Raw genomic sequence first — 6,839 nt, forward strand, 5'->3', positions numbered from 1 at the left:
GAGGGATGCATTTTTATTTGCATATTTACAAGGTCTTCTGAGAACTGAAAAGTGGAAGAGAGGGGGAGAGAGGGAGGGAAGAGGAAATAAAGGGGGAAGAAGAAGAGGTAAGGGAAAGAAGGAGTGAGAGGGAGGGAAGAGGAAAGAAAGGTGAAAGAAGAAGGGAAGCGGCGAAGGGGAGGGAAGGGAAAAAGAAGAAAAATGAATGACGTAAGAGGATGAAGGGAAGAGAGGGAGGGAGTGAAAGGAGGGAAGCTTGTGAAAAAGCAAAAGGAAGACAGGTTATAAAATAAAGATTGGAAAAAGAATACAGGCTAGGACGAAGCGAAGGCAAGGGGCAATGAAAAAGGAAGGAAGGTCAGGAGGAAGGGTGGACAGAAAGAAACGAGGAGATTAGATAGGAAACTAATGAAGTAATAAGGATGGAAATATGCAAAAATAAAAAAGAAAGGAGAAGGAAATCGAAGAAAAATTGGAGGAATAAAGGAAAGAAAGAAAAGGATGATTAGAAGAGGGAAGAAGGAAGCATGAAGGAGTGTAAATGGAGAGAAGAGGAAGGTATTAAAGCGCAAAGAAAAAAAGATGGAACGATAGAACAAGGAAGAAGAGGGAGGGAAAGAAAGAATGAGGAAAGAAAGTAGAAAATACTGTAAGCGCCAACACAATACCCAGGGAGGATGAGAAAGTAGGAGGGGAAGTGGAGGGAAGGAAATGAAGAAGGACAGAAGGAGAGAGAGTATTTGTAACTAGAAGTGGAAAAGAGGAAGGAATAAGGAAAGAAGGAATGGAGAAAACACTGTCACTGATGCCGACATAAACCCAAGTGCAATAAACACTAATGAATTAACAAACCCAAAGAGCAAGGCAGGATAACACCTGACAACACCTTGACAAATGATCCAGCCTCTCTCTGCTTTTTTCTCTCCCTTCTTATTCTTTCTCTTCCTCACCCATTCCCTTTCCCTCTCCCTCTCCTTCTCTTTCTCTCTCTCCTTGTCCCATTTCCACATTATCTCCCTCTGCCTCTCCCTGGCCACACACGCCATCATTAGTGAGGTATTAATGATGTCAGCTGATGCCAAGGTAATGACCACCTCAGTTTAACATGACCAGGTCGCTAATCACCAACACCAACGCCAACATTCACAAAAATCCCAAACAGTTCAGGACATAAACACTTCTCCATATCGCTCGTTTGTTGTCAGAGATAACCGTGTTTTATCGCATTTATTGTATTGTTGTAATGCCACAATAGTCAAACCATGGGAGAATCGTGTTAGTTAAGGCTTCAGCACGTAAGTTATACCTATTTGAGAGTCATGTAAGTTAAGGCCTTAGTACGTAAGCTGTACATTTGTATTTACCCTGATCCATTCTAGGCTTAAGATGTAGAAACATGCTTGTACCTAGTAGTTGATACATGTTCTTTTTATTATTATTTCTGTAGCTGGAAGATCATAAATCTCGTTCATACTGTGCTAGTCCTTAAGAATATTTGTACATGTTGTATGTTTATTTTTCTGGGAGCATACGTGGGGTATTTGAGTGGCGTATCGTCTGTACTCATTTTCTATTAAATCAGATCTAATGTAATCATAGTAAAATCATAATGTTGTCGATTAACATGCTTATAGAAGAAATAATATCATATAGAGGGGGGGAAAGTCGTTAAAAGTTTTAGTTAGCTAGTGCCCGAGGACATGACGTAATAGTTGGGTAATGTATTCCTCCGCCGAGAGGATGCTAGCGACCGCTGTTGATTCAATTTACGACTCTTTGTATGAGATAATTAGAATAACTAAATTTTCCCTGTCAGATTGAAAGTAAAGAAAATTAATATCTGTATCCGTTCAGAATCAGAAGTTTAGAGTTGTGACCCTCATATGGGGGTGAAGCAAAAGTACCCTACACGTCATCCAAGTCACTTAGTTTCCCGCATTTTGAAAAGTAACAGAGGGGGGTATTAGCTAGCTTCTTGCTCATTCTCAATTTTGCCCCCGTACCGTGTACAGAGATGCGGTAAGAACGCCACGTCAAAAACTCCCCTCTAATCGCCATATTGTAACTGCCCTAGGAAAAATTCGTTAGGATTTAAATTGTACACTCACCATTTACATCTAAACAGTGAATAGTTCTTTAATTAAGTAATAGATCAGGGAAGTAGCTTGTGGAAGGAGAATAGTCATGATTTTATTTTTCTCTTTGGACACATAATGTATAGGGGTGAACTCGGAGAGCACTCTGTCCCCAAGGCAAACTCCCTCGCCTGATGTGCTCGGAGAAAGCCTACGTGCCCACGAGTGTATTGAATGTGGCAAACCTTTTTATGTTAAGTATCACTGATGTTGGGGAGGAGTGAGATCTAAAGAGTAATATCATTTGATGGTTAACTGAAGTGTATGTGCCTGTATAAAATTCGTTGTGGAGAAAATTCGGTGAAATGTGAATAAATAAAAGTGTGATTAAATGAGTAATAAAATCTAGAGTTCTCTCAGAAAGTAAAGTTTCATTTCTTAGAGAAAAAAGATCAATTGAATTTGTCATTTATTAGTAAATTGAATAGTATGATGTAATATGATTTAAAGAAAGGAGAGATATTAGTAAATTCAGTATTTTGAAAAGTTTATTGTTTCACTGTCATTCCTCTCTATCTCTCAAAATTATGTACAACTTCTCATAACCCTCGTGCCTTGGTGGGAATTGTTTTTGACCCCTGTGCTGAATCGGTTGTGGGAGTATAAAGTTGTTATTGCATTGTCACGCTACCCAAAGTTCTTTATTTGTTACGCTACTCATGATCAAGCTACCAAATTTCTTTCCTATTAGTAATTATTCTGAACGGCCAATTTTCCTTGTGTGTGATATTTGATAGAAAGAATTAAAATAATTTTTGAATAATCTCGGATCCCAGCCGATTCCACAGTTAGTCCAACAACATCAGGATAAGGGTCGAACGAACCCTAGAGATATAATTGTGGTACTCGTTGTAAGTCAGCCTCAAACAACAACCTCCAATAGAAAGGATTCGGGCACCACATTGTTCACTCTTGTTTGGTTCTGAAGTGTTTGGTGGCTTCATTGAGTGAGAATAAAAACATATACAAGGATCTAATACGCAGCTTAAGCTCAGGAAGTTTTATATAGACGCTCACTGGTCATTAGCCACTGTTGTATTGTTATTGGCCAGGGTGAAAAAGACTCATAAAAAACTTTGGCCATTAATCGCCTTTACAGCACAGGTATATTACACCAACATAGTAGGGATTTACCAGGTGCCTGTACCGTGGTGGCTACAGGATTTCACTGGTATATTACACCAACACAGTAGGGATTTACTAGGTACCGTGGTGGCTACAGGATTTAGCTTACCTGAACACAGTCGTCTGCCATCAGTCTGAATTGAATACCTGGTGGGAAAGATGCCGGCACGCTGGTATAATTGATAGTGTGGTGTACAGATGCCGGCACGCTGGTATAATTGATAGTGTGGTGTACAGATGCCGGCACGCTGGTATAATTGATAGTGTGGTGTACAGATGCCGGCACGCTGGTATAATTGATAGTGTGGTGTACAGATGCCGGCACGCTGGTATAAGTGATAGTGTGGTGTACAGATGCCGGCACGCTGGTATAATTGATAGTGTGGTGTACAGATGCCGGCACGCTGGTATAATTGATAGTGTGGTGTACAGATGCCGGCACGCTGGTATAATTGATAGTGTGGTGTACAGATGCCGGCACGCTGGTATAATTGATAGTGTGGTGTACAGATGCCGGCACGCTGGTATAATTGATAGTGTGGTGTACAGATGCCACAAACCCATCACCATTGACTGAATATCGGACTTTGATATTTTATACAATACAGCACAACAGCGAAACACAACGTGGCAAAATACAAGCACAACACAACATGACGCAACACATCATAGCACTACACCACACCACACTACAGCACAACACGACATAAAACAGCACAGCTTGGCGTTACTCAGCGCAGTCACAATGTAAAGCAACACAAGGCAACGCAGCACAACTCAGTACAGCACAAAACATCACTACAACAGAGAGAGAGACAGAGAGCTATTGTTTCAACTTGGCTACCTTCAGGAAGATGTCAGGCGTCAGTGGTTCATGTTTGATTGTGTATTTAACACACACACACACACACACACACATGGCTCCTGTGTACTAATGGTCCAGCTGCATACTCAGAGAACTCGTTTGAGGGCGAGGTGTACTGTAGGCTGTGTGGCCAATGTGGTGGTGTGGTACAGTAGGGAGTAGGGGTGTGGGTGGTAGTAGTGGTGTGGGAGTGGTGTGGTACAGTAGGGAGTAGGGGTGTGGCCAGTGTGGTGGTGTGGGAGTAGTGTGGTACAGTGGGGAGTAGGGGTGTGGGTGGTAGTGGTGGTGTTGGTGTGGTGTGGTACAGTAGGGAGTAGGGGTGTGGCCAGTGTGGTGGTGTGGGAGTAGTGTGGTACAGTGGGGAGTAGGGGTGTGGGTGGTAGTGGTGGTGTTGGTGTGGTGTGGTACAGTGGGGAGTAGGGGTGTGGGTGGTAGTGGTGGTGTGGTACAGTAGGGAGTAGGGGTGTGGGTGGTAGTGGTGGTGTTGGAGTGGTGTGGTACAGTAGGGAGTAGGGGTGTGGGTGGTAGTGGTGGTGTTGGTGTGGTGTGGTACAGTAGGGAGTAGGGGTGTGGGTGGTAGTGGTGGTGTGGTACAGTAGGGAGTAGGGGTGTGGGTGGTAGTCTGGTGGATATGGTAGTGGGTGGATGTGGTAGTAGGGTACTGTGCGGTGGTAGTTTGGGGATGTGGTGGTGGTAGTGTGGGGATATGGTAGTGGATGGATGTGGTAGTAGGGTACTGTGTGGTGGTAGTGTGGGGATGTGGTAGTAGGGTACTGTGTGGTGGTAGTGTGGGGATGTGGTAGTAGGGTACTGTGTGGTGGTAGTAGTGTGGGGATGTGGTGGTGGTAGTGTGGGGATGTGGTCGTGTGGTGGTGGTAGTGTGGGGATGTGGTCGTGTGGTGGTGGTAGTGTGGGGATATGGTAGTGGATGGATGTGGTAGTAGGGTACTGTGTGGTGGTAGTGTGGGGATGTGGTAGTAGGGTACTGTGTGGTGGTAGTGTGGGGATGTGGTAGTAGGGTACTGTGTGGTGGTAGTGTGGGGATGTGGTAGTAGGGTACTGTGTGATGGTAGTGTGGGGGTGTGGTGGTAGTGTGGGGATGTGGTGGTGGTAGTGTGGGGATGTGGTCGTGTGGTGGTGGTAGTGTTGGGATATGGTGTTGTGGTAGTGATAATGTGGGGATGTGGTTGTGAGGTAGTGTTGTGGTGGTAAGGTGGGAATATGGTGGTGTGGTGTTGGGATGTGGTAGTGTGTAAGTGTGAGGGTGAGGTGTTGGCAGTGTCATGGTGGGTTAGTGTTGTATCATGTGTGGAGATTATATTGGGGTGCTGTGTAGAGATGTGGTAGTGTGAAGGTGTGGTTGTGTGGTGGTGGTAATGTCCAAGTGGGTTAGTGCTATGTGTTGTGTGGTGATAGTGTGGTGTGTAGTGTTGGGATGTTGGGTGACAGTGTTGGGATAAGGTAATGTGAACGTGTGGGTGTTGTGTGGTGGTTGTGTTGTTGTGTGATGGTGTGTCTGTTAGTCGTAGTGGGGAGGGGGGGAGGTAGAGGGGAAGGGTTAACTGTTGGAGACGTGAGTGTGTTATCTGCTGGCATCCCGTCTCGTTTGCAGGTAAAGCCTATCACATCATCACCTGTCCTAAACCATAACCTCACCTGTCCCTCACATCAGATGAACCCAGAGAGAGAGAGAGAGAGAACATTATTTTACGAGAATACGAGAGAAACAGAGGATTGTCATTTTAGCTGGAAGAGTAAACTGACAGGCAAGGGATGAGGAAGGTAGCAGGAAATAAGATAACACTTTGATATAAAGCCTTTGTGAGTCTAGGCCACAATTATGTACCTGCGTTAAGTTAGGTTGTAGGTGGTGTAGGTAGCTTAGGTAAACGGTAGGTGTGTCCTTGCGCTGTTAGGAGGAGGATTAACATGGTTATGGGGGAGGGGGAGGAGAGGGAAGGAGGGCAGAGGAAAGGGGAGATGAGATGGGGGAAGAAAGGGGGACGAGGGGGTGAGGGAAAGACGGGGGTAGGGGAAGGTGGGCAGACAGGAGACTGATGCATTAGCCGCCATGAAAGGGTGTAAAGTTAGTCTTGAGGAAGAGGCAAGTGTGTGGGAGGTGGGTGGGAGGGAGTGAGAAAACGCGAGAGGACTAGATTAGGCGACGTGTATGAGTGTGAAGGCAAGACAGACAAATTGATAAAACGAGGGTGGGAAGTAACACTGTATATAAATCTGGAAGGATGGATGGATAGTTGTAAACAGGAAAACAAATGTTGGGATGGAGAGAAAATACAAGTGTTTCTTGTGTCAATTAAAATGTAGCTAAAGTGACGAGAGCAGGAGGCTGACAACTGCATCTCCTTGTAATGGTATAAGAACTTGACGACCCCACCGCCCAGCACTTAGGGTGCAAACAGCCTCGTACCTCCTTCAGTACGTGAGGTGGTGGAGGAGACAGCAGCTGGCACTTTCCTTCTCCTCTGATTGATGTTCCAAAAGCAGTTAAAGAAAATGTTGTTCTTAATCTCTAAACTTGTAATAGGAATAAGGGTGACGGTGATGATGATGATGAGGAGGAGGAGAAGGAAGGGATAAGGTATAAGGAAGCTTCTCCACCATCACCGTCATCTGCCTTGGCCATATTTTATCCTGTTAGCTATCAGGTATTTCATTCTCTGCCATCATTATACAATTTCCAAGCATTTACTGTC

The sequence above is a fragment of the Coenobita brevimanus genome, chromosome 50 (assembly GCF_032717465.1).
Source record: "Coenobita brevimanus isolate Jiangsu-jjx chromosome 50, ASM3271746v2, whole genome shotgun sequence".
Lineage (NCBI taxonomy): Eukaryota > Metazoa > Arthropoda > Malacostraca > Decapoda > Coenobitidae > Coenobita > Coenobita brevimanus.